At 39.4% G+C, this 18,568-nt stretch overlaps 1 protein-coding gene across 1 annotated transcript in view; it reads right to left on the reverse strand.

The window, feature by feature from the left end:
- CPED1 (cadherin like and PC-esterase domain containing 1) overlaps nucleotides 1–18,568 on the reverse strand; it is a 654,007-nt gene that overhangs the window by 35,446 nt on the left and 599,993 nt on the right. The gene's annotated exons all lie outside the window — the stretch shown is intronic.

Genomic DNA, 18,568 nt, shown 5'->3' on the forward strand with positions numbered 1-18,568 from the left:
GAGAAAGGAGATGCCAGATATATTGAACCAATGAGAGCATTTTCTTAACAAATGTAGAAAAGAAGAACCAAATCAGCTTTCTCATATCCACCATAAAGGGACCAATGACCCCCAATTATTCCTCTTTCTTTTGCTGCTATCAGAAACATAAGTATTGCAGCTATGTATCTTGCTTGATTGTATTACTCGTTGTATTGTATTTTATTACTCTGTCTCTCTTTTCCCCCTTTTTCTGCCTAAGCTCTTGCACTCTCTGAGCTGTCTTTTTCAAAATATTTTTTTTTTCCGTTTGCTTCAGTTTTTTAAGGTCTCCTTACCTTTCTAATACATTCCGTTTTGCTTTCATTTTTCTTTCCTTATATTGCCTTGAGCTGTTTTCACTCCAGCTCTCTTCTCTTCTCCTGCTAATGAAAAACTCTGGTGGCCATTTTTATTTGTTCCCGCCCCTTTTTACCTCACAACTCCTTACAGCTCTCTGCACACTACAGCTGTCTTCTACATTGCAACATTGTAAAATTTTCACAGAAATTTTTTTTTCCTGTTGTTTTGTTACTCAGTTAAATTTCATGTATAGTTAAGGGAATATTTTTTGCCTGTTTTAATTTTATTGAGGTTAAAGTATTTCCTTTTTCAGCATGTCTTCCCCTCATGATAGCCCCCTTACAGGAAAATCAGTACAAGCTATGATTGATTCACCTTCTCCCTCAGGCTCAGAGGAAAAACTTATGAGTCATAAAAGAAAATTACACAAATACTTAGACACTGCTATTTCTCAAAGTGATAATGATTTTTCTTCAGAAGATCATTTCAGTCAGAAAATAAAAAATTTATTTCAGACAATGAATCCCCTGCTCCCAAAAGACGCAAAAAAAATTTCTCTCTCTAAATCTAACTCCATTAAACCTTATAATTTTACTGACAAAATTGGGAATCCTAGATTTAATCCTGATGAACTCCAACATCCTCGCTTATCAGAATGGTTCCCTTCTAAAGACATTTCTGAATTTGTGGAACATTGGATTAGACGTCCCCTTAACCCCTTAATGACCACAGCACTTTTCCATTTTCTGTCCGTTTGGGACCAGGGTTATTTTTACATTTCTGAAGTGTTTGTATTTAGCTGTAATTTTCCTCTTACTTGTTTACTGTACCCACACATATTATATACCGTTTTTCTCGCCATTAAATGGACTTTCTAAAGATACCATTATTTTCATCATATCTTATAATTTACTATAAAAAGAAATATAAAATATGAGGAAAAAATGGAAAAAAACACACTTTTTCTAAATTTGACCCTTAAAATCTTTTAAATATCTACAACCACCAAAAAACACCCATGCTAAATAGTTTCTAAATTTTGTCCTGAGTTTAGAAATACCCAATGTTTACATGTTCTTTGCTTTTTTTGCAAGTTATAGGGCCATAAATACAAATAGCACTTTGCTATTTCCAAACCACGTTTTTTCAAAATTAGTGCTAGTTACATTGGAAGACTGATATCTGTCTGGACTCTGAATATCCCTTGACATGTGTATATTTTACATCCCAAAGTATTGATCTAGGCCCATTTTGGTATATTTCATGCCACCATTTCACCACCAAATGCGATCAAATAAAAAAAAATTGTTCACTTTTTCACAAATTTTTTCACAAACTTTAGGTTTCTCACTGAAATTATTTACAAGCAGCTTATGCAATTATGGCATAAATTGTTGTAAATTTTTTTCTGGGATCCCCTTTGTTCAGAAATAGCAGACATATATGGCTTTGACGTTGCTTTTTGGTAATTAGAAGGCCGCTAAATGCCACTGCGCACCACACGTGTATTATGCCCAGCAGTGAAGGGGTTAATTAGGGAGCATGTAGGGAGCTTTTTGGGGTAATTTTAGCTTTAGTGTAGTGTAGTAGACAACCCAAAGTATTGATCTAGGCCCATTTTGGTATATTTCATGCCACCATTTCACCGCCAAATGCGATCAAATAAAAATTTTTTTTTACATTTTTCCAAATTTTAGGTTTCTCACTGAAATCATTTACAAACATTTTGTGCAATTATGGCACAAATGGTTGTAAATGCTTCTCTGGGATCCCCTTTGTTCAGAAATAGCAGACATATATGGCTTTGGCGTTGTTTTTTGGTAATTAGAAGGCCGCTAAATGCCGCTGTGCACCACACGTGTATTATGCTCAGCAGTACAGGGGTTAATTAGGGAGCTTGTAGGGTTAATTTTAGCTGTAGTGTAGTAGACAACCCCAAGTATTGATCTAGGCCCTTTTTGGTATATTTCATGTCACCATTTCACTGCCAAATGCGATCAAATTAAAAAAAATAGTCAACTTTTTCACAAACTTTAGGTTTCTCACTGAAATTATTTACAAACAGCTTGTGCAATTATGGCACAAATGGTTGTAAATGCTTCTCTGGGATCCCCTTTGTTCAGAAATAGCAGACATATATGGCTTTGGTGTTGCTTTTTGGTAATTAGAAGGCCGCTAAATGCCACTGCGCACAACACGTGAATTATGCCCAGCAGTGAAGGGGTTAATTAGGTAGCTTGTAGGGAGCTTGCAGGGTTCATTTTAGCTTTAGTGTAGAGAACAGCTTCCCATCTGACACATCAGACCCCCTGATCCCTCCCAAAGAGCTCTCTTCCCTCCCCCACCTCACAATTGTCCCTGCCATCTTAGTACTGGCAGAATGTCTGCCAGTACTAAAAAAAAAGGTATCTTTTTTTTTTTTAAATCTTTTTTTTTTAAGCATATTTACATATGCTGGTGTGTAGGATCCCCCCTTAGCCCCCAACTTCCCTGATCCCCCCCAAAACAGCTCTCTAACCCTCCCCCTCTGCCTTATTGGGGGCCATCTTGGGTACTGGCAGCTGTCTGCCAGTACCCAGTTTGCAAATAAAATGTTTTTTTTTTTTTTAATTTTTATTCCTTTTTTCTGTAGTGTAGCTTCCACCCCCAAGACCATTCCCCCACCCGCTCCCAGATCCCTTAGATTTACTTGGTTTATATTTTACCCCCCCCCCCCCTTTCTCCCACTTATAAAAAACAATTTTTCTGTAGTGTAGCGGTTCCCACCCGCTCCTTCCCCATGCACGCACCTGGCCGCCTCCTCCCGTGCGCGCCCCTGGCGATCCCGCCTCCCTCTCTGACTTAGACCACATTGATGGCCGCCCACTCGCCTCCCACTTCAGCTCCCCCCCACCAACGAATGCGGCCATCGATGTCCGGTGCAGAGAGGGCCACAGAGTGTCTCTCTCTGCACCGGAGGGGTAAAATTTGTTATTGCAGGATGCCTTGATATTGAGGCATCCTTCAATAACCGGAAAGCAGCTGGAAGTGATCAGGATCGCTTCCAGCTGCTTTCCAGACCGAGGACGTGCAGAGTACGTCCTTGGTCGTTAAGTGACTTTTTTTAGAGGGCGTACCCTGCACGTCCTCGGTCGTTAAGGGGTTAAAAGAGAGTTAGGAATAAAATGTGGCGGAATGCCCTCGCCCCAATTTACCTAATAACACTGCTAATACTCCAGATGTGGATCCTAAAATTGTTAAATTTATTTCCACTCCAGGATTTAATGTAAAAAAGGGTCTTGGTAGATCATGGAAGATTTGTCAGGATAAGATCCTGGATTATATTGGTCCCCTCACAAAAATTCTAGAATTTTAGAAAATAATTCTGCCCTAGACCCGGCTTTAGTCACTCAATGGCTTCACAGAACCGTATGTCATATTGGTAACACTAACTCTGCTATTTCTATTAAAAGAAGGAAATATATTCTCAGGAATATTGACCCAAAACTCACAGATATGGCTCTGTCTGAATCTGGTCCCTCTGCTAATGGACTCTTTTTGGAGATGACTTTATTAAAGAACTTAACAATTATGTTAGCGCCTTTTATTCCCTCAACAAGGCCAAGACATCTATAAATTATTTTTTAAATCCCAATCGTGTTTTTGACAGGGCCGGGAAAGGTAGGGGGTCACTTTCCTGGCAGATCATATAATACATACAGACTCCAATTTCAATACCAATACCAATATCAGTCCCGATACAACAATCAGAGACACTTTCCTGAAAACTATTTCTCAACATACCCTCAGTTCTTTCTGTCCCATTCCAGACCATGTCAATTTAGAGGTTTTAGATAACGAACCCGCTCAAGAACACCTTCAGATAAGTCTGGCTTAATCTCACAAAAATATTTCTCCATCAAGAATAGGAGGAAGATTTTGTAAAAAAATTGGGAGGTTATATCCTCAGACTCTTGGGTTTTAAATACTATTCAGGGATTTCAAATAGAATTTTCTTCCCTTCCTATTCAGATTGCCTTACCTTATCCCAAACATTTTTCCCTTTAAGACAAACAACTCTTACACCTATAAGTAAACAATCTTATTCAAAAACAGGCCATAGAGCTATCTCTCTGTCCTTCTGAAGGCTTTCTAAGCAATCTCTTTTTAAAAAAGAAAAATGGTAAATTTCGTCCCGTCATAAACTTGCGTTCCTTGAATTTTTATGTAACTTATCATCATTTCAAAATGGAGGGTATCTATCTTCTTAGAGATTGCCTTCAGGACAGGGACTGGCTTGTTTGCCTAGATCTTAGAGACGCTTACCTGACAGTCCCTATAGCTCAGGAATTTCAAAATTTTCTGAAATTTCAATAGAATAATCTCTTTTGGCAGTTTACATGCCTTCCCTTTGGCTTATCCTCCGCCCCTTGTTGTATTTACCAAATTGATGAAACCAGTTGTTTCCTGGCTCCGCCTTCGTGGAGTCAGATTTATTGTATACCTGGATGACATCTTGATAATGAACCATGATCATCTTTACCTCCTCCAGCAACTTCAACTCACAGTCAATCTCTTTTGCAATTTAGGTTTTCTCATCAATCAGGAAAAATCAGAACTCATTCCTTCCCAATCTCTTACTTTTCTAGGTTTTCTGATAAACACAAAATCCTCTACCCTCAGTCTTCTAAAAGACAAAATAAAAAATATAAGGAAGGAAATTTCTCGTACTCTATCCAAAGATCTTGTTTCCCTCAGGACAGTGGCTTGGATTGTAGGTTTACTATCATCCTTGAATCAAGCCATTTATCCTACTCCCCTTCATTATCGGGCTCTGCAGAGATTAAAAATATTTTACCTTCAAAAAGATTTTCCTTACTCCAACAAGATTTCTCTCTCTCTCTCAGCCAAACAATAACTCTCTTGGTAGCTCAGTCATATAGAAGCCTGGAATGGGAGAGCCATTTTTGGTTCTATCCCGGATTTAGTCATCAAATCAAATGCCAGTCTTTCTGGCTGGGGTGCCAGAGGTGGTCCTTCCATTACAGGTGGGAAATGGTCTTCCAAAGAGAAATCTCTTCACATAAACTGTCTAGAGCTTCTTGCTGGATCTTTTGCCATCAAAAGCTTTTCTCACTTTAACCATCCCACATCCATTCTGTTGAGGAAGGACAATGTTTCAATGGTTCAGTATCTGAATTGTCTCGGAGGTACCAAGTCAAAGGTTCTATCAGATATTACAAAGGATTTCATTCATTTCTGCCTAGCCCAAAACATTATGGTGAAAGCTGAATATCTCCCCGGACTTTTGAATTCCACGGCGGACTGGAGTTCCAGATTCCTCAAAGACTCTAGCGACTGGAAACTCAATCATTTGATTTTCCTTAGCCTCCATCATCTCCAAGGCCCCTTCTCTATAGACCTGTTCGCGTCTCGCCTCAATTGTCAAATTTGTCCAATCTTCAGTTGGCGTCCGAATCCGAAGGCTCAAGCAACAGATGCTTTTCTCCAACCTTGGTCTCTGTCTGGAGCTTATGCCTTACCTCCTTTCATCATGATTCCCAGGATCCTTTCCAAAGTTTATTGGGAATCCCTTTCCCTGCTTCTAATCACTCCTTTTTGGCCTTCCCAACCATGCTTTCCCTGTCTCCTGGAGATGGCAATAGAACTTCCCCTTCTTCTAACATCTTCTCCAGATCTCCTCTTAGACCCGAACTACAACCCCCACAGCATAGTCCTCCAAGGATCCCTTCATCTTCTAGCCTTGAAAGATTTCAGGAATCCCTTCCCTGTCTCTGACCTTTTGTCAGGGGCATTACAATTATTACGAGAATCCCTTGCCCCAGGTACCCACAGATCCTATTCATCAGCCTGGTCCAAATGGAATCGTTGGTGCTTGGAATGAAACTTTGATTCCTTTTCAGCCCCTCTAGTCCAAAATATAACTTGTTTTATCCTCTCTTTTTGAGTCTGGTCTCTCTTATAGAACTATTAATATAATTAGATCAGCTATTTTCTCTCGACATTCTCTTATGAATAATTTTCCAGTGGTCGACACCTCAGGTTTGTAGAATTCTCAAAGCCATCAGAATCAAACGTCCTCCTATTCCCAGACATTCTCAATTTTGGGATGTAGATTTGGTTCTTTCCTTTTTCAACTCCTGGCCCTCTAATGACCGTCTGTCTTTAAAACAACTCACTTGCAAACTTGCTACTCATCTTTGCCTTCTCTCTTTTAGAAGAGTCTCAAATGTCAGAGCTATTGATTTCAACTCTATTTCCTTCTCTCCTGAAGGTCTAACCTTTTTCATCTCTCATAGGACAAAATCCTTTTCTTCCACCTTATTTTATCCTTATTTTCCTTCTTCTCCCAATCTTTGTGTAGTCATCTGTTTTAAAGAATATCTCAAAAGAACTAATCCTTTTCATTCTCCTTTATCATCAGATCAACTCCTTTTATCTTTCGTTCCTCCTCACAAGCCTGTTACATCTACCTCCATTGCTCGCTGGGTTAAAGGGACAGTCTACACCAGAATTGTTATTGTTTTAAAAGATAGATAATCCCTTTATTACCCATTTCCCAGTTTTGCATAACTAACACAGTTATAATAATATACTTTTAAGCTCTGTGATTATCTTGTATCTAAGCCTCTGAAAACTGCCCCTTTTTCAGTTCTTTTGACAGACTTGCAGTCTAGCCAATCAGTGCCTGCTCCCAGATAACTTCTCGTGCACGAGCACAGTGTTATCTATATGAAATACGTGAACTAACACCCTCTAGTGGTGAAAAACTGTTAAAATGCAGTCTGAAAGAGGTGGGCTTCAAGGTCTAAGAAATTAGCATATGAACCTCCTAGGTTAAGCTTTCAACTAAGAATACCAAGAGAACAAAGCAAAATTGGTGATAAAAGTAAATTGGAAAATTGTTTAAAATTACATGCTCTATCTGAATCATGAAAGTTTATTTTGGCCTAGACTGTCCCTTTAAGTGGATCTTGAAGGAAAGCTGGTGTGATCTCCAAATTTTCTGCCCACTCTGTTCGAGGTTCTGCGGCCTCTAAAGCCTTTGTAAATTCAGCTTCTCTTCAAGATATACTTAATGCCGCAGATTGGTCCTCTGACTCCACATTTCGTCAGTTTTATTTCAAACCCATTTCTCATCCTTCTTCTTCCTTTTTTGCCTCAGCTTTAAACTAGCAAAATAGGAGTCTCCTGTCCTGTAATAAAATTGGGATTATCCTAGCTAAAGTGTAGGTATAATCTAGATTTTATTAAGGACAAGGAGACGAGTATTATATTTTATTAATATGTCTTTATATATTACTAATTATTGTGTTTATTCACCTAGCTCCTACAGTCTAAGATGTCTCCACATTCCAAGAATCTGCATTCTTCTACAGGATCCTTCTCTTCTTCATCTGAGTTATCTGCATTTCAAGTTTCATCTCATGCATCATCCCTGTTCCAAATAAATGGTTTTTCTTCATCCTCCTCGATCAACTTCGGATTGAAATGTTTCCTCAGTTTCATCTTTATGTTTGGACTGTTCCTGTTTGTTCTGTTGTTCAACTACATTTCCTATTCCATCTCAACAGCAAATCCGAAAGAGGAATAATTGGGGGTCATTGGTCCCTTTATGGTGGATATGAGAAAACTGATTGGTTCTTCTTTTCTACATTCGTTAAGAAAATGCTCTCATTGGTTCAATATGTCTGTCATTTCTTTTCTCTGTTTATGTTCTGTTATACTTTTAATGGCTGCATTGGTAGTAGTAAAGAAAGTTAAAGCAAAATACTCGTCTCCTTGTCCCTAATAAAATCTAGATTATACCTACACTTTAGCTAGGATAATCGCAATTAACATTTAGAAGACAATTAGTGTCTCAGAGACTGCTGCTAAGCAACTGTAGATTGATGGTACAAATACTGGATGGTATGATTTTTTTTATTTTTGGCAGCCATACATAGGTAGCGTCACTAATGTAAATTCAACCAATATTGGTTAAACTGGATTTTTGCCCAGACTTATAAGCAAAGTCTCTTTAGTATTAGAAGAAATAAAAAGAATATTAGGAAGTTGTTTAGATTAGCAGTGATTGCAGGACTGGAAGGAACTGCAGATGAATACATTAATAGATGCATTAGCATACTAAAGCAAATCATTAACATTTGAAATCAACAAACTTTGAATATAACATGAAAGCTCCATACTAACTAAATCTTTGCAGCATGGAAGTTTATTAAAACCACACCAGACTAGTACTTTGGGCATTTCCGCTTTATCCACTGCTGATTGCAAAACTCCTAAATGTGCAACAAAACTCTTTTTGTAATAATATGATTCTTCTTATTTGTATTACGTGACACATTTCTGCATCACCATCATTAACAGTATTAATCGTACAACTAATTTTCAAAGGAATAATGCATTACATATGGGGGAATAATAGCTATTACACAAATATAACATATATACTGCTTACAGTGTGAAGTCTACTTGAACATTTTTATTGTTTAATAAGATAGATAATCTCTTTATTACCCATTCCCCAGTTTTGCATAACCAATACGGTTATTATATTAATACACTTTTTTGTTTCTGTGATTACCTTGTATTTGTAATTGCCTTTGCAAACTGCCCCCCCCCCCATCTCAGTTCTTTTGACAGACTTGCATTTTAGCCATTCAGTGCTGGCTCATAAACAAACTACTCAGGAGTTAGGTTTATGGGGCAAATTTATCAAACTCCATATGGAGCTTGAGGCCCCTTGCTTGAAGCTCCTTGAAGGCTCGCCGGAAACAGAAGTTATGAAGCAGCGGTCCATAACTTGTCCACCTGCTCTGAGGCAGCGGACAGAAATCAACCCGATTTAATACGATCGGGTTGATTGACACCTCCTGCTAGCGGCGAATCTGCAGGGGACAGCATTGCGCCAGCAGTTCACAAGAACTGCTGGTGCAATGATAAATGCCGAATTCGTATGCTGTCGGCATTTATCAATGTGCAGCGATGTGCAGCGGGCATGATACACTACTTCTGCACAGGGGTGTACTTTTTTAAACAATTTTTTTTTTTTTTATTGAAGTCATAAGCAAGTATAACATTAGTGACACTTCCAAAAACAATGACAAATGAAAAGAATATAGTGCTATTACAAAAATACTGCCCAGCCAACAGTACCAATTATGCCAACCTAATGAGTATTTATAAATTTAAGGAATGGTATTTAATGAAGATTCTTAAGGGAGTGAGGGAGCGAAAATTGGCAGGAAATACGTCAAAGTAAAGAGGTTGACTAGTCAATAGAGGAAAACAGAAGGAGCAGATGAATCCAGTTCATCGAGGACATTAGCAAGGATTTGGACTATATAAATTGAGACTTCACTTTTATGTTTTAAGCTTAAAAGGGGAGTAGTTACAGCGTTGGTCACATGCGGACCATGTATTATCAAGAATGTTAAATCTAATGTAGCTACACAGAGTGAGTTGTTTGGCCACTTTTGGACCAAATTAGCAAAGAGGGGGAAAAAGGAGTGCAGCGGGCAAAAGCCGCTCAAAGTGGAGTGGGGGAGGGAGAGGAGGGCGGAGCCAGACAGGATAGTAAATTAGTTAGTAAAGGTCGTATTATGCAGTTACACTATATTGGACTGAAAAGGAAGGACATGCTGTTTATAAAAAGTGAGGGGTGGTAGATAAGTAGAAAACAGCTGAAACCTGGTCTAACACTTAATGGAAATAAATTCGGTTTCTATGAAATGAACAGCACTCTACAATATTGTATAGAGTGGAGGTGGAACATTAGACTATTCGGGATTTAGGGGGCCTCAGCGTGAGCCCCTCTCCTAGGGGAGTGCCACCTATAGGCAATGTGGGAAAAAGGAGAAGGGATATGACCCGCAGGCAGTAAGTACCAGCAGGAAAGGGAGGAGAGAGGCTCAACCGGATCAAATAATGTGTACCAAAAATGTGGGCATGATCATAGGAAAACTAGGGATGGCACTCATACAGTCGCAAATAATAATAGTATATGACATATAGAATAATAATAACACAACACTTAGGCAACAATAAGAGATACCCATACAACTGGAGATATCGGAGTATAAGGTAGATGGTAAATAAACTTTACCCTAAGGCAGACCCAAAAAACTGCATATCTAGGTGACTAGATAAATTTCGGTGTAAGTATAATAGATGAAATTTTATAACTAGTTCAAAATACCTTTAACTATAGTCTTGAGCCAGTGCAGGGGAATATAATTCTATTTAGAACTATATGGAATTTAAGTTCCCGTATTGGAACGATTAGTATTAAACTGGGTAAGTAAATCTTGGGTATCGAGCTCATGTATATAGTGTAGGACTAGGAGCTAGGGTAGTTAGGATAGAGTAGCCATATATTAATATAGATGTAAGCCGGGTCAGCTTAACCTTAGCACTCAGATAGAAGGGGCAATAAAGCATATTAAAATATACACGTATGGTAAGTAGCAATATACTTGTAAGATATAAATACAAAGGCATAATAGTATTATCTAGTGTTATGGGGTTACTGGTCTTCCTGATTATCAAAGGGATAGAGAACTTGAAAACTATCACCAGATCATATAGTTATTTTTAAACAGGCTAACACTGCACATTCCAGAACTAGTATAGTAGACTCTAGTATCAACATTATCATATGTATTGTAGAGTTAAATAGGTGTACAAAGCCTTTAAATCAGAAGCGGTATCTAATCCCTATATGAGTGTCCCTAAACCCATAGCTGGTGAATCATACATGGCAATTATAATATCTAAAAAGAAATTGGTATCAGCAGAGATCTATAGACTCCCAGTGACCTATGCCATGAGTAAACCCTGTTTAAAATGTCTCCAAATATTAACACTGGTATCCACTCAAAACTGATGGTAGAATAAAAGGTGATCTCTAATAGAGAGTGGTACCAGTTAGATGAGAGTTATACTGTGCGGTTTTCATTTGTAATATGCATAACCTAAAATTAAACAGGTTGCTGTGTTTAGACAGGCTATGTAACAGAGGTCGTGGTTGAGAAAAATAACTAACAGACAGACAACTGAGATCAAAATAACAGTCCCAAACTGACTGGAAAGAGAAACATATCCGACTTTGCAGTCATCATAAAAATCTCCCAGAGCCGATAGGCATCCACTGAAGCTTAGTCCGCCTGAGAAACAGTTTAGGCTGGCGTGAATGTGTTTAACAACTGTCCTTTAGCCAATGCCTGTAGCCGATGTGACTCCAGTTCCTGATAGCTGCATTGGCATGAAGGAGCTATAGAGCCAGGTAGAAAGGCTCCACACAACGCCTCCGTGACGCGAGGTTGGGGGATCGCAAACCACTGTCCATCCATGTGGCGGAAGGCTTAAGTCAGCCCCGAGAATAAGCCTGTGTGATGCTGCTCCCACCGGATCATCCAGGTATGCGTACCGTTCCGTATCTGTGACTGCCTTAGGAACTGACATAGTAAGTCTAGGACCCGGAGCTCTCAGGTTGTCTAGCATTTTCTCACCAGCTGGCGCATGAAGATGTCCGCGTACTCCTATCGGAGGAGCGGCTGCTTTCAGCCTCCAAATCCATTTAGCGGGTATTAAGAGAGGGATTCTTCAATAATGTTAGGAGGAATTATATCCACACTGTCTCATTAATTGATTTAGGCCCCGAACAGCGATGCCACAGAGAAAGCTCCGGAATCCACAGATTAAAGATACGTTCTTTGAAGGGTCAGCAGACGTGGTTACCCTTAACCTCTGAGGAGTTTAACAGGTTAGGTCATTAGGGATTTGTGTATTTGTCCACTTTTAATCAATTGTAGCAGAGGAGCTCTATGAACCCACGTCTGCTCTCCTTGCTAGCTAGCTCCGCCCACCCGGGGTGTACTTTTTAACAATAGCATATGCTCACATCTTCAAAGTGAACATTTTATAAGTGAGGCACTAATTTTTAAGAATTATACAAGAATTACACTCAATACTCTCCACACTGCTGGTTACTAACTAACAAACTGCCTACTGACATCTGCTAAGGAATGCTGAGTTTATCTAATGTCTCTTCTGCTTTCAGGTATGTGAATTAAGGCCCTGCATTGAAATCCTGCTATTCCCTGCTTTTCTGTCATTTTACTCCAAGTCTCTCTTTTTGGTATGTGAATTAAGGCCCTGCATTGAAATCCTGCTATTCCCTGCTTTTCTGTCATTTTACTCCAAGTCTCTCTTTTTGGTACGTGAATTAAGGCCCTGCATTGAAATCCGTCTATTCCCTGCTTTTCTGTCATTTTACTCCAAGTCTCTCTTTTTGGTATGTGAATTAAGGCCCTGCATTGAAATACTGCTATTCCCTGCTTTTCTGTAATTTTACTCCAAGTCTCTCTTTTTGGTATGTGAATTAAGGCCCTGCATTGAAATCCTGCTATTCCCTGCTTTTCTGTCATTTTACTCCAAGTCTCTCTTTTTGGTATGTGAATTAAGGCCCTGCATTGAAATCCTGCTATTCCCTGCTTTTCTGTCATTTTACTCCAAGTCTCTCTTTTTGGTACGTGAATTAAGGCCCTGCATTGAAATCCTGCTATTCCCTGCTTTTCTGTCATTTTACTCCAAGTCTCTCTTTTTGGTATGTGAATTAAGGCCCTGCATTGAAATCCTGCTATTCCCTGCTTTTCTGTCATTTTACTCCAAGTCTCTCTTTTGGTATGTGAATTAAGGCCCTGCATTGAAATCCTGCTATTCCCTGCTTTTCTGTCATTTTACTTCAAGTCTCTCTTTGTATATGTATATTGAGCACATGAATTTAGGCTGTTAAAATTAAGTCCTGCATTTTTTGTAATGATTTTTCCCAATGTCTCAATTCTAATGTCTAGTTAATTGCCATGTGATGCTCAATCCTTATTAATACTTGCTATAACTCTAAAATTTATAGTTTTCTTATGTCACAGTTTTAGCCCCCTCCAAATGTTATTGTCTGTTTACTTAACTCATCTCACCCTGACCAGATTCTAACATTCCAATTGGCCTTACCAACTGTCTTTGATTAGCAATCAACTAAATTTAGTGGAGTCAGCTGACTGCCCTACTTGTATATATTTCAGACTAGTTTGGGGATGCGCACTGCACAGGGGTGTGTGCACTGCTTACAGGGCAGTGTACTTTTTAACAATAGCATATGTTCACATTTTCAAAGTGAACATTTTATAAGTGAGGCACTAATTTTTAAGAATTATACAAGAATTAAGTGAACATTTTATAAGAGAGGCACTATTTTTTTTTTTTTTTTAAAGTTTTTATTTAAAAAAGATATTCTCAGTTACATAGATAATATAAGGGATGTACTCGGAGCACGCAGGCTCCTAACGTGAGTACAAACAGAAGGTCTAAACATTTTCAACATTCCATATCAAAGTATATGTATAAAATGGAAGGTAAGCATAAGACAATTCTTATCACTAGAGGGAATTAGTTGGGGTGGGGGAAGGGGAAGGGCGAGACAGGGGGGGGGTTACAGGTAGGGAAAGAACTCTTACTCAATAGAGAGACAAGGCGGTCATTTCTAACGCACCTCCGCCTCGGGTTTCGGGGACCAAGTAGTGTCATAACGGATTTGCCAATCCGCCCACACCAATTCAAACAGGTCCGAGATATTTAAAGAATAGAAAATATTTTTCTCCATGTTATAAATATATGCCATATAATTTAAAATATATGACCATTTTGGGGGAGTATTGGACTTCCATGCTTTAGCTATAACTGCTTTAGTAGCTGTAAGTAAGTAGATAGCCAAGTAGGCTTGATGTTTAGGTAATTTAAGAATACCAATGTGAAGGAGAGCATTGGAGGGACTCGTGGGGAGTGCTATACCTAATCCCGCTAGTGTCCGAAAACAGGTATTCCATAGGGGTCTCAGCCTGGGGCAATCCCACCATATGTGTAAGGAGTCTCCTTTGTTACCACAATTACGCCAGCACAAGGGGGATGAAGTGTTAAACATTTTACTAAGTCTAATGGGGGTAAGGTAGCAATGTGTCAGTATTTTATAATACATTTCAAAAAGGGTAACACAATGTAATGCTTTTTTGGTAAGGGAGATAACATGTTGCCATGTATGTGATGGTACAGTCATGTGTAATAAGGATTCCCATTTAGGCAGGTGTGGTAGCTTATTCTCTGAGTCTGTGTTTCCTATTAGGATATAATGTGTGGAGAAGGGTCTGTGCAATCTACACCCTTGTTGCCAAATCGTTTCCCACAATGTTCTAGGTCAATGTAGTTCAGGTTTAAAGCCCCAACTGAGGAGGAAGCTCCTCAGTCTTGTGTATTCAAAAGTCATATGCCTGGGTAAGCTAATGTCAGCTTTTAGTTCTGAGAGTGTGATAAAGCGTGGGGTTGGGGAGGTAACCCAGAGATCAGTAACAGTCTGTATTCCTACTTGGGTCCAACCGTGGGGGTGAGAGTCAGGTAGGCCTCGGAGGAGACCCGTTAGGGGAGTGATGGGTGAAGGATGCGGGGCAATATGCGGATAGTGTCTCAGCTTATCCCACATGGCAAGACATTCTCTTATTATAAGATTACTGATAACTGTGGTTCGTCTTAAATGAAGGGGAATCCAGATCAGATCTGGCAAGTATATATGGTTCGGGAGCGAGGCTTGTTCTATGACTTTCCATTTACTATGAGATTCCTTCGCACCCCACTGCGATATATGGGTGAGCATGGCTCCTTCATAATACCTTAGTATTGAAGGGGAGGCTATTCCTCCTCTCTGAAGGGGGCTATGGAGGATTTTCTGCGCTACTCTTGGGGGTTTATGTTGCCATATATATTTTGTGAACTCGCTCTGGAATTGATGCAGCAGATATCCTGGGATGCGGAAAGGGAGGCATCTAAATAAATAAGTAACTTTTGGTAAAAATTACATTTTAAGGGCCGTTAGCCTGCCTATCCATGATATGTAGGTGTAGTCCCATTTATCTTTCAGAGTGCGCAGTTCAGATAGAAGTGGTAGGTAATTCTCTTTGATCATCTGAGGGATATTATGCGATATCTTGACCCCTAGGTGTGATATATAGTTGGTGGTGCAGTGGACTCTGTATTGGGCTGTAAGGGTGTCAGCTGTACCTTGGGAAAGACCCCAGTTATAGATTTCTGTTTTGTCTAAGTTTAATTTATAGAGGGACATATAGCCAAAAGATTCTATGATTTCCTTCAGTCTCGGGAATGAGGATAAAGGGTCTGAAGAAAATATCGTTATGTCTTCTGCAAAGAGCGCTATTTTATGAACAGTGCCATGCAGACGAATGCCATCTATCTTCTTGTCCTGCCTGATTTGTTCCGCTAACGGCTCAATCGCAAGGGCAAAGAGGAGAGGTGAGAGTGGACACCCCTGCCTGGTACCATTGGATATTGGAAAGAGGGGTGAGGTAAAGCCCAGGCCTCTGACTACCGCCGAGGGGGTAGAGTAGAGAGCTTGTATCGCCTTAATGATTTGGTCTGGAAAGCCAAAGGTCTTGAGGACCTCCCATAAGTAGGACCATCGAACACGGTCAAAAGCCTTCTCTGCATCTAACGAGATTACAGAGAATGGCTTATTAAGTCTAACAGATTCTGAGCAGATATTTAGCAGACGCCTAGTATTATCAGGCCCTTCGCGATATGGGATAAATCCTACCTGATCCAAGTTTATGAGTTGTGGGAGTAGTCTAGAGATACGGATAGCAAGTAATTTAGCATAAATTTTAACATCCAAGTTAATCAAGGAAATTGGTCTATAATTCGAGCAGAGAGATGGGTCTTTTTGTGGTTTGGGGATAGTGGTCACCGTGGCTTCCAAAAATTCCCTACTAAAGCTTCCCTGATCTCTAGCTTGGTTAAAGAATCTTAGGAGTAATGGGGTTAGTTCATTTATATATGTTTTATAAAACGCTGCTGAGAAGCCATCTGGGCCTGGTGCTTTAAAAGGTTTTAAACGCGCTATTACTTGTTTAATTTCAAGGCACTAATTTTTAAGAATTATACAAGAATTAAGTGAACATTTTATAAGTGAGGCACTAATTTTTAAGAATTATACAAGAATTACACAAGGATTGGGCAAGAGGCAAGACACAAGGCAAGTACTCTTGTAATACTATGTTTTATGTATCTCATTGTATCCTTTTGCAAGTGCTGCTGTAAAACTGTGGCTTATGTGTTTACTTGGTTCCCACTTTCATAATAATGCTCAATATCTTCATATTCCTTTTTGCTACCTCTTGTCTCTATAACAAACTACATTACTCACTTACTCCTTCTCCCTCTCCCTCTCTTATACTCACCTTACTTTTGTACTCATGAACTTTACCTATTCCTAAACACTCTCTCTCCCCCCTGCACTTCAGCCAAACAACAGTCTCATTACTGCAAATCTGCTTCTCATCTCATGTCACTCTCCCTCTTGCTCATACTAGCTGCTGGCGACATCTCCCCTAATCTGGTCCCTCACAACCTCCTAGCCTTTCACATCCTTGTGTGCCTTTCAATAGACTTCGTAAACTAAACTCTGGTAACCTTAATCGCATTCCTCTTACATCTAAAAACCCCTCCCCCTTCACTTGTGCACTCTGGAACTCTCTCTCTGTTTGCAACAAGCTCACTTCTATCAATGATCTCTTTATCTCCCACTCTCTTAACCTTCTGGCTCTTACAGAAACCTGGCTCTCTGCTTCAGACACAGCATCCACTGCTGCACTGTCACATGGGGGTCTCCATTTCAGCCACACAACTAGGTCTGGCAATAGACAAGGAGGTGGTGTCGGTATTTTACTTTCCTCTCGTTGCACCTTCCAACAAAAACAACCCTTCTCTTCACTCACATTTTCTTCATTTGAAGCACACATGATTCGGGTATTCTCTCCCCTCTCTATACGTGTTGCAGTCATATACCGCCCCCAGGCTCCCCAACTCAATTTTTAGATCACTTTGCTGCCTGACTTCCTTATTTCCTTTCCTCAGACACCCCTGCTCTCATTCTTGGCGACTTTAACATCCCTCTTGACAATCCCAATGCCTCCTCTGCAAAACAACTTCTTCAACTGACTTCCTCTTTCAGCCTGTCACAATGGACTGACTCTCTCACTCACAAAGATGGTCATTCCCTTGATCTGATTTTCACCTATCGATTCACTCTTTCAAATTTAACAAACTCCCCTTTTCCTCTCTCTGACCATCATCTCCTAACTTGCAACATCACTTCCCTACCTACAACTCCCCCTCCCTCTACCCCTCACACCAAATTTCACAGAAGCACTAAGTCACTAGATCTGCATCAGCTTGCTAGCTCTCTCAAACCTCTCCTCTCATCCATCACCTCCTTTTCCTGCCCTGACCAATCTATCTGCCAGTATAATTCAACCCTTACATCGGTCATTGACACTCTGAATAAAATATTCACAAAAATGTGAGGGGTGTACTTACTTTTGTGAGATATTGTGTGTGTATATATATATATATATGTGTGTGTGTGTGTATGTGTTGGTGTGAAGTGTTTTATGCTTATGTTTCATTAATGTAGTATAACACAGAACTAAATTAATAACTCCACTACTAAAGCAGATTTTTTTTCCCCGCAATCAGCCTAGTGCTTGACGGATATGCAACATGACTTTTACTTACCAGCCCTACAGAAGTCAATTATGAGATGGATTAAATGCACCTGCACTATCCAACATGCAGATGTTAGCATGCACCACACCATAGTGATAAAAACAACGTTAGACTTAAATAGTAAGAGTGCAAAAATGGAAGCGGCATGTATTGCACAAGAGCGATGTTAATGCATCATATTGCTAAAATCTGTGCTCTGTACCATACATGGCACTTGCTCAGAGACATATACATTTATTCAGGTAAAAAAACACAAAACTCTAAACCAGAAATGTAATAAATACATTCAGAACCCATAGTTTTGAAGTATTCTCTGATCCTTTTAGTGTATTATTATCCCCAACAAAAATTATAAAAATGATTCTACGTACCAACTGCAATTACTAAAAATAATTACCTTCATTAAAGGGACATGAAACCCATTTTTTTTTTGATGATTCAGATAAAGCATGTCATTTAAATAACTTTCCAATGTATTTCTATTATCAAATTTGTTTAGTTCTCTTTTTATCCTTTACTGAAAACCATACCTTGGTAGGCTAAGAAGCTGCTGATTGATGGCTGCACATATATGTATATTTTCATTAGCTTTCAGCTATCTCCCAGTAGTGCTTTGCTG

Source organism: Bombina bombina, chromosome 6, assembly GCF_027579735.1.
Source record: "Bombina bombina isolate aBomBom1 chromosome 6, aBomBom1.pri, whole genome shotgun sequence".
NCBI classification, from domain to species: Eukaryota; Metazoa; Chordata; class Amphibia; order Anura; family Bombinatoridae; genus Bombina; species Bombina bombina.